Source organism: Phacochoerus africanus, chromosome 4, assembly GCF_016906955.1.
Source record: "Phacochoerus africanus isolate WHEZ1 chromosome 4, ROS_Pafr_v1, whole genome shotgun sequence".
Lineage (NCBI taxonomy): Eukaryota > Metazoa > Chordata > Mammalia > Artiodactyla > Suidae > Phacochoerus > Phacochoerus africanus.
This window is the reverse complement of record NC_062547.1, coordinates 86,081,255-86,091,807: the sequence shown is the minus strand read 5'-3', so window position 1 is coordinate 86,091,807 and position 10,553 is coordinate 86,081,255. Positions and strand designations below refer to the sequence as shown.

Here is a 10,553-nt window from a genome sequence, read left to right as displayed (position 1 = left end):
TGTTTTGTAACAAACTCTCCAGGTGATGCTGATGCATGTTAAAATTTGAGAAGCACTGTTCTAGGCTTCACTGTCACTTCCTTTTTTTTTTTTTTTTTTAGGGTCACACATGAGGCATATGGAAGTTCCCAGGCCAGGGGTTGAATTGGAGCTATAGTCACTGACCTATGCCAGAGCCACAGCAACACCAGATCTGAGCTGTGTCTTCAACCTACACCACGGCTCACGGCAACGCCGGATCCTTAACCCACTGAGTGAGGCCAGGGATCGAACCTGTGTCCTCATGGATACTAGTCAGATTGGTTTTCCACTGAAGCCACCACGGGAACTCCAACTGCTACTTCCTCAGAGAGCCTTTCCTCGACCCCAGCTCTCCAGACTGTATTATGCCCCACTGTTATTCTCTCTCATGACAGCCATTCATTTATCACCATCTGCAAATCATATAACTGTTGGGGTTTCTTTGCTTAACATCTATCTTTCTCACCAGACTCTGAGTTCCTTGAAGGCCGGGACCAGGTATACCCAAAGCCTTACATGGTGCTTGCCATATAGTAGGTACTCAATCAATGCTTATTTATTGGTTGTTTTTTTTTTTTTTTTTTTTTTCTAACCATATCCTGCTCATGAGCCAGCCTGGCTGTGAGACTCCAGAGTCCTTCTGGAGCCCACTGTGTGGACTGTACCTCTAGACATGAACAACAGCGTGAAAGACAGGCAAGCCTCATTTACCCACTCAGAGTGAAGGCCACCCATGACCCCATGTCTCAGCCTCTCTTGTCTTTCCATTGCTGAGAAGCCACAGGAATAAATGGGGGTGTGTGTGGAGCAGGGAGGGGGATCAGGAGATAGAGGCCACTGTTGTTTATCAGTAGCTTGGGTAAGCAGTATGGTCAAGGAGGAGGGCAAAATTCTTAGCTATGTGAGAGTTTCAGATCCTGGGTAGATTCAGAGCAGCCTTGCTTTTTGCTTAGAGCCCCCCTGAAGCCAGCACAGATGCCTCAGTGTCTCTGTTCACACGACAACGCGCTCTTCTCTTTGAGGCCTAATGCATATGAGAAGGAATCAAGGTTCACTCTCCACCTTGGCCTGGTTAGACAGGTAAGATGTTCGGATTTGAGTATCTTCACAAAAATAATTTTTTCAATAGACACACATTCCTCCCCATGGCTAATGAACGCTCCCTCCTCACAGGAGTGTCTCACTATGCGCATCCCACCCCAGTCTTCACAAGACACAGGAAGACCGAGGATAGCTCCCGGAGGATTATAGGTAGCTGGCTGCTGGGGTCATGACAGCGGTGGGGGATGGGAGAAGGGCCGGGGGCCTTGTCCAGGGGACTCTGGCTCAGGGGAGCCTGTACCATGGACCCCATACCATACCTCAGTGTTACCTCCCCCAGCCACATGACAAGATCATGAATCTCCAAGGCAGACGTATCCTGGCAGAGGCAGCCCCTCCCCCAACCCAGCTCCACCTTGGAGAGCAAGGTAAGGGTCAGGTCAGCCATGTTTCCATGTTCCTCGGCTCTTCTCTTCTAATCCCTACTTAAGAAGACCATTTTTCTCCCCACACCGTGTCCCTGAGTCTGGGGGCTCACCTGTCCCTTCACCCCACATCTCAATCAGCACAGTCCTATCTACTCAGTCCTCATACACTTCCCCAACCTTCAGAGTCTATCATAAAGAAAACTCAGAGCAGTGGAGCCACTTGGCTGGGCTAAGACTTAAAAGCAGACCCTCTCTGCAGCCACTATGCAAGCAGTATGGAGGCTCCTTAAAAAAACTAAAAATAGAGCTACCATATGATCCACAATCCCACTCCTGGGAATCTATCCAGAAAGACTGAAACTCTGGTTTGAAAATATACATGCACCCCAATGTTCACAGTGGCAGTATTATAATAATCAAGACAAGCAAGCAGCATAAATGTCCATTACAGAGGAATGGATAAACAAGATGGGGCACATATATACAGTAGAATACTACTCAGCCATAAAAAAGAATGAAATCATGCCATTTGCGGCAACATGGATGGACCTAGAAATTATCACACTCAGAGAAAGGCAAATACCATGCCAGTGACTCCATGACATCACTTCTATGTCGAATCTAAAAATGATACAAATACACTTATTTACAACATAGAAATAGAGCCACAGACATAGAAAACAAACCTATGGTTACCAAAGGGGAAAGGGAGGGGAGAGGGATAAATTAGGAGTTTGGGATTAACATATATACACCACTATACATTGAGTAGATTAGATAATCAATAAGGACCTACTGTACAGCACAGGGAACTATCTTTAATATTTTGTAATAACTCATAATGGAGAAGAATCTGAAAAAGAAAATATATATTCCAAATATATATATACATTGTTACATAACACATATCAACTACATTTCAATTTTTTTTTTAGGGACGCACCCGTGGCATAAGGAGGTTTCCAGGCTAGGGGTCCAATTGGAGCTGTATCTGCCGGCCTACACCACAGCCACAGCAAAGCCAGATCTGAGCCACCTCTGTGACCTACACTGCAGCTCATGGCAACACCAGATCTTTAACCCACTGAGCAAGGCCAGGGATCAAACCTGTATCCTCATGGATGCTAGTCGGGTTTGCTAACCGCTGAGCTACGATGGGAACTTCCACATTTCAATTTTTTAAAAAAAGCAGATCCTCTGTGGGGCTCTCCCATCCCCAGTTCAAATGGAGAAGGCAAGTGAGGCCCTACTATGTGCTCGAGGCTGTAGACACACTTGTCTTCCTTTTCTCATTCAACCCCCACAGTAACTCTATATGACAGGCCCGGCGTCTCCCTTTCACAGATGTAGAAACTGAGGCGCAGAGAGTTTAAGAACCTTCCCAAGATCAAAGAGCTCGTGAGGAAGGACTTGAACATGGGCCTGTCTGACTACAAATTTCATGCCCTTGTCCCTCCAGGGAGCCTTGGGAAAGGGGTGTCTAAGTGACACCAGTATCCCACTATGGAACCAAGAGATGGTCTAGTTCTATCCTGAGCACATGGAGTCCACTTTCGTTCTCTCCATCATTCATTTCTACAGCCTTGTGTTAGATCTGTAATGTTTTGGCTGATGGAAATGGCCTGTGTCTCATTTGCACCCCCTGGCCCTTGGCCCCCCACCTCCAGCCCAGCACCTAGTAGGCAGCGCTTGAGGCAGGCTACTTTAACAGGCACGGGCTTTCAGGAATGGGTCTCAGGTGGGCTGTTGCAGTGGAATTCTAAAGGCCTGGCCCTGAGCTGTGTACATGCAGCCCCTTCTGACCCAAGCAGCTCCTACCCTGGTGGGTCAGTGAGGGGTGAGACACCAGGACAGCTTTTTCTTTCTTCTTCTTCATTTTTTTTTTTTTTTGCCTTTGTCTTTTTAGGACCACACCCACAGCACACGGAAGTTCCCAGGCTAGGGGGCGAATCAGAGCTACAGCTACTGGCCTACACCATAGCCACAGCAACTTGGGATCTGAGCCATGTCTGTGACCTACACCGCAGCTCATGGCAACGCCGGCTCCTTCACCCACTGAGCAAGGCCAGGGATCGAATCTGCATCCTCATGGATACGAGTCGGGCTCATTACCCACTGAGCCTCAAGGGGGAACTCCCCAGGACAGCTTCTGAGGTGTCCTCTCTGGCTTTCCACACTGTATTTCTAGAGCACAGTTTACTCTGTGCCATTTTTTACCTAAACCGACAGAGTTTAGCCAGAAGAGTTAACCAGACAGAGTTAACCAGAAGTTGAAGGCAACACCAAGTCAAGTGTATGAACTACTGCAGACTCAGTAAAATACAGATCCGATTTCATTGGTGCTACTGGAAACCTTACTTTCAAAAGCAAAACAAGCAAAGCATGGGAAGCAAATGCAGTGAAAACTCACTGACTCCCATTTCTAAATATCCTGGAAGATTTCAGGTGACAGGAGCTGGCGCCCTGCCACCTCTCGGGGTGTGGTTGTCCTTGGGCCTCTCAAATCCTCAGACTCTGTTGGTTTACTAGCTTGGAAGGCCCGAGGCCTCCCTTATCAGGCGTCTGCATCAGAATCCTGAATAACAAACATCTTCTGAGCGGAGTACAAGGAAGTTGAGATTTCTCTGGGGTCAGAGGCTGAAAAACATTGAAAAGCTGGCGACAGGAGGCCGTCCTGAAATAGTGGCTAGTCTGCTGGGACCCAGGGAGGGAAGAGGGCCCCACACTAGTGATGCTGCATCTGGAGTTGAGGCCATGGGACGCAATGGAGGGAGGCAGTTTGGGGGCTGAGGCCCCAGTGCCATGTGAGGAGCTGGGGTACAGCCCACTCTGTTCACTTGCTGGACACACACGCCACTCTCTCCTCCAGCCTAGACACACCTTCAAAGGCTGCTTCTGCACTTGGGGACCTAACTTACCTTTGCCCTAGCCAAGGAGCCCGAACTGCTCCTGCTCTTCTTTCCACATCCACCTCTGTTCCTGAACCTGCCCTGCCCCTAAGGGACAGAAGGTGTGGGGCCCCACCAGGGCACAAGCAGCAGAGTAGTCCTTGCACAGGCAGTTCTGGGTTAGGGAGCTGGAACCACGATCCTGGTGCCAGAGCCCAGATTCAAGCTCAGACAGCAGCCAGGGCTCTGTGCCAAGGCTGCCGTGCAGCCTCACTGCTCCCTGGCCTCCCTCCAGTGCCCGTGCCAGGAAGGAACAGCCTGTCACCAGAGAGCAGTGGGCAAGTGGACGCCTCAAGCTCACACTTCTTGGTGGGGTGGGGGGCGCACGCCCTGGAGGAGCCTGGTCCCTTCTGCCCTTTGAGATGGTCAGGTGAGCATCAAGGGAGAGGCAGCCAGGTGGGAAGATAGAGACAGACACCAAATCCTGTAAGGACCCTGGCTTCACATTAATTAAAAATATTGTTTTTCAGGCCCAGGCACAAATTCACTTGTCATCACTCGCGTCCTAACAGAGGGGAAAAAAATACAATGGAAAATTAGATCCCGTGTCACAATGTCATGGGTATAAATAAAATGAAAGGCAAGCTTGACGTCAGTAATGAGGATTCTCACATTCCACTCCACTTCCTCATCATTAAACAGGCAGCTCAATTTACCCCCTCGGGTGGTGAAAACCAGTTGGTGTAAACAGGTGGGGGCTCTGACGCTGTGGGGGCCACGTTTCTTCTCCCTCAAGAGTCCGCAGTCCCACAGGGCAGGCACCACTTGCTGGGCTGGGCGTTTCCTGGGATGCAGTGGTGCTCTCAGCCGATGGATGTCACAATTCCTTCGCTCACCCCCTCATCTTCCCCAATCTATTTTCTTTCTCTCTCTTTCTCCCTTTCTTTCTTTCTTTCCTTCTTTCTTCCTTCCCTTCTTTCCTTTCCTTCCTTCTTTCTTTCCTTTTCTTTCTTTTCTTTCTTTCTCTTTCTTTCTTCCTTCCTTTCCTTCTTTCCTTTTCTTTCTTTCTTTTCTTCTTCCTTTTCTTCTTTCTTTCTTCATTTTCTTCCTTCCTTTCTTTTTCTTTCTCTTTCTTTCTTTCTTTTCTTTCTTTCTCTTTCTTCTTTCTTTCTTCTTTCTTCTTTCTTCTCTTTCTCTTCTTTTCTCTCCTTTCCTCCTTCTTTCTTTCTTCTTTCCTTTCTTTCTTTCTGCCACAACTGCAGCATATGGAAGTTCCTGGGCTAGGGGTCAAATAGGAGCTGCAGCTGCTGGCCTACGCCACAGCCATGCCAGATCTGAGCCACATCTACGACCTACACCACAGCTCACAGCAACAAACACCAGATCCTTAATCCATTGAGCCAGGCAAGGATTCGAACCCACATCTTCATGGATACTAGTCATGTTCGCTACCACTGAGCCACGACAGGAATTCCTCTGTTTTCTTCCACTCAAATTTCCCTTCTCAGGGGCAGCCAGCTTGTCCCTTCACCAGACTGCCTAGGAAACTATGGAGGTGACATTTCTCTTCCTGCAGAAGAGGAAGGAAAGTACAGAAGGGGAGAGATGAGTGCCCTCTTGCACAGGAACCAGCTGGTATAGATGGTGGTCTCTGCGGCTCGCTTAACTCAGAGGTGCTGCTGAAAAGCAGTGTGCCAATCAGCCAGGGGAAACTGATTCATATTTTAAACATAGTCTGGATTGTGATGCTCTAAAGGGACCCCATGGTAAATAATTCCGTAGTAAAAACATTCTTTATAAATCTAGCTATTCCTCTATTAGATTTTCTCCAAGTATTCAGCATCCCTGTGCACCAAAGCCAAAAACAGACATGGTCTGGTCTACGGTCTAACACCCTGTTTTCATCAAAGGGCATTTGACTTCAAAGCACACCAAGGAATGCTGACAAGCGGTGCCACACTTATGAATAAACCAATGTCTGTAAATAAGGGTGGAAAGACTGGGGTTGGTCTTTATCTGGTTTTATGTCTTGACTCTTGGGGGTTATCATCCAACCTAGGATGAGTGTGGAGTCTGTTCCTAATTGACAGTCTGTCAAACACTGAGATGATAAGTCTTTGTTCTGAAATCACTACCCATTTAATGGGAGTTTAATACGATACATGTAACATGACCTCTCCTCTGTGCCGGGGACCATTCCAGGGGAGGGCGTACTGAGATGAGCAGGATCCAGCTCTGGACATCTCTGGTCTGGTCTGAAGGACGTGATTAGCAACAGCGGAACACTGGGAAAAGAGAGTAGCCTTTGTGTCCAGGAGATAAGTGTAAAATACAGTTCTGCCCCTTCCTGGCTGCTCAACTTGACTTGCCTCGGAGGCTGGTGAGCACGGCGTGGATAACCCGTGGAAGACGCTGGGTCCTGTGGGGACACAGCAGTGCTGGTCCCTGTTCCCTCCTCCCCCACTCTCCAGCATTGCATCTGCTCTGCTGCCTTGAACGGAAACATAAAATGGGTAAGGAAATCACTGTTGCATATACACATGTAAGACAGTGTTCATTCCCTCACCCCACCCTACACACACATATGCAGGCATGCACATAGGCATGAAGGGTTTTTAAAAAAAAAAAAAATCTATAGTGATTTTTTTTCCATTATAGCTGATTTACAGTGTTCTGTCAATTTTCTACTGCACAGCAAGGTGACCGAGTCACACATACATGTATATACACTTTTTTTCTCCCATTATCATGCACCATCACAAGTGACCAGACAGAGTTCCCAGTGCTACACGGCAGGATCCCATTGCTTATCCATTCCAAATGCAATCGCTGGGCATGCTGGCTTCAGATAGATGTGACTATTCCAGGACAGATTACAATGTTATTTTTAGAATTAGACTTCTAACTCTGCTTCTGTTGAAGAAGTAGATTGGACTGATAATGGGCTGAAATGGCCTTTGGTCATTTTCCTCCCCATGTGCACTCAGCAGGGCAGGGTTTGGTAGGATCCAGACCTCAGGCACGTCTCATTTTGTGTCTCATTGTGGCTGCTGAGGCCGGCTCTGTGGCCTGAATGCTGGGAGATCTCTTTCATAAGCCATGTTTCCGAGACCACAGAAAGTTTTTTCCTTTCCCATAAGAATCTCAAGAGGGAATATGGTTCTTCAAAAATTGTGCCAGAACTGGCCGAGAGCAGAACCGTGAAGGAGAAGTGTTGGTTTCTCCCATCACCTTCCCTGTTTCCTCTCCTTAGTCTAAGTATTCAGCATCCAAATACCACTCCTGGCTTCTAGAACCTTCTCTGATAGTCCCTATCTGTTTCAACACCGTTCAAGTTCTCATCTTCCGTATGTGTCAAAGCTCAGCCTTCCTCTCACACCTGTTCTCTGCTAGGTGGATATGGGTTAACCATGAGGTAAGGGGGAGATTTTACGCCAGCTGGGTGAAGGTCTGGTTTTTGTTATTGTTGTTATTCTATTTTTTGGTGTGATAGTTAAGGAAGCCCAGCTGTTTGTTTCAGACCTATTTTAGGTCTCTTGTCCTGCCAGGGGAGGGGATAAAATAGGAGGCAGGAGCCTTGCATCCTGCTTAGAGTTTGGATGTTCCACTAACATACAGTGTTTTGTCCTTCTCCTCTGAACTCAGCTTGTCCGTGGCTCATAGAGCCGAGGGTCAAAATTTCAGGAATTTTGCCACATTGCTGTTAAACACTACCATTATTAAAAGTTATCTTAAACAGGCACATAATTAAATAAATTCTATTAAAGCAAGGGTACCAGGAATCTGATATATGGCACAAATTAACCTATCTACAGGGGAAAAAAAAAAACTCATGGACATAGAGAATAGACTTGTGGTTGTCAAGGGGGGAGGGGGAGGGAGTGGGATGGACTGGAAGTTTGGGGTTAGTAGATGGAAACTATTGCATTTGGAGTGGATAAGCAATGAGATCCTGTTGTATAGCACAGGGAACTATATCTAGCCACTTGTGATAGAACATGATGGAGGAACAATCTAAGAAAAAGAATGCTTGTGTGTATACACACACACACACACACACACACACACACAAATTGGGTCACTTTGCTGTACAGCAGAAATTGACAGAACACATAAAAAATTAAAAAAAAAATGGGTACCTGATATCTAAATCTCATCATTCCTAATTATTCTATTACACTCACTCATCTGGGAACTTGAAGTTACTGATGTCTATGGGTCTCCATGGTGGGAAGACTACATCTGGTGTGTCACTGCACATCTTTTCCCACCTCTGTGTCCAATGACATCATACAGGTAGCTTGAACTCGGCCAGGGTGGGTGGGAGTATTTACACCAGAGAAGTTGGTAAACACTACAAATCAGGGCTCCACTTATTGCCTCGTCCCCCATTGAACCAGCTGCTGAGCATCCCTCGGTGTACCATCATCTTGCCCCTCCTGGGCTCAGAAGCCAGATCTGTGGTCAGCTGGGAGTGCCGATATCCAACTGCACAGATGTGGGGAGAGGTCCGTGGGACCTCCCCAAAGCTCTGCTGTGCCTTTCCAAAGCCACTTTGCTGGGGTACCTTCGGACACTCCCTCGCTGGTCACTCCTGCTTTGTCCTTCCCCCACCAGAGAGCCCTGTACCCTTCCCCACCCCCAACCCCCACTCCCAAAGCACACACATTCTACTTGGGGTGATTCTGGTAAGTCCAACACAATTCTGGGAATGTGAGGCTGTGGGCCTGCGGGGAGGGGGTAGAGGTCTGAAGCGTAAGAGAGGAGAAGGGCAGCAATGGAGAGTTTTAGCCATAAGGTTACTGCACATACTATCTCTCTTGGGTCCCACAAGTTGACTTCAAAGCTGGGAGCTAGCGGTTCTCCTCGGTTCTCCACTCTAGACATTTTCTTGGTAAACACATACTGGAAATGTTGGGTGAAGGACTGAGCAAGTACAAGCAGAGCTAAAACCCTGACCTCTGGATTTCAAGACACTTAGTGCTTTTGTTTTCCCCAGTGAGCAGATCAAAGGGCATCATCCTTAAAAGAATATATGGTGTCTGGTACTGTACGAAGCCCTAATCCATTTGTTATTACACACCACTTTTTTTTTTTTTCCTGAAGAAAGGGCATATTTTCTGAATCTTCAAATTCCTTAGCAGATGAATAATAAAAGGTTAGTATATACTACCAACACGTATGACTGCTGGGCTCAAAGAAAACTCAAATTACTTGAAGATGAGTTTGCTTCTTTTTCATCTGATTCATCACCCATAACCTGTTCTGCAACTTCTACTTCTAGAATATAAAACTGCAGCATGTTTTGAATTCCACTTCTCAGAATAATGATTGAACTGGGGCAGCTGGTACAAGGACCTTGGAGTTTCAGCTGTACGATGCCATCTGCAAAGGCTTTATAGGTTACATCTCCTCCATCTTCCTACGCAGTTGGTCGTATTCTTGTATCTAACAATTCCTTAATCCCTGCCACCACTTCAGCATCATCTTCAGATCCTGCTTCTCCTAAAGGTGTTTCTTCGGTAACTAAAGGTAAGCTAGATGCAAAGAAATCCATAATTGTAGCATAAATATCTGGTTTTAGTCAATTCCAAACTAACTCCTCATTTTCCTTTGTGATAGTGATGATATCTGGCCCAAAGAAGACACTTTTTACTCCTTCAATCCTAAATAACTGCCTAGCCAGAGGGGAGCAAAATGCAGCTGGTATGGGAAAATCATGGTCTCTGTCTCAAGAACTGGTTTTCCAGGAATAAACTTTAAACTGCTGGGATTTGGAGTAGCTTGTGTTTGAATAAACATGTATTTCACTGGGCTACATAAGCTTGCAGGTAATGGAAAAGGTGGTCTCTGGACAAACTGATGCAGAGGCTGTTTCTTAATAGTATATGGATTCATCATATGACAGAATCACCTCCCCAGCCCCGTGGCAGCTGCAGCAGCTCCCCAGCCCAGGTGGGCTGTCAATGCCATCTTAGTCCAGAAGCCTACACACAAATTTTAGAATGACCCTGTGAGAGGTGCACCACAGACATTACTGCCCCTGTTACAAACTAAAGGGGTCAAGAAACACATGCTACCAGACTGAGCAATGCCCACCTGGCTAGTCTGTCAAAGAGCTGGGATCAAGTCTCACAGTGCTGGCTGGTTTTGAAAGTGTCACACCTTCCAAACG

General features: G+C 47.0%; 1 pseudogene; it reads right to left on the bottom strand.

Annotated features, from left to right (window-relative positions):
* Nucleotides 1-4,415: 4,415 nt before the first annotated feature.
* LOC125124697 (NFU1 iron-sulfur cluster scaffold homolog, mitochondrial-like) lies at nucleotides 4,416-10,351 on the bottom strand (annotated as a pseudogene).
* Nucleotides 10,352-10,553: the final 202 nt, after the last annotated feature.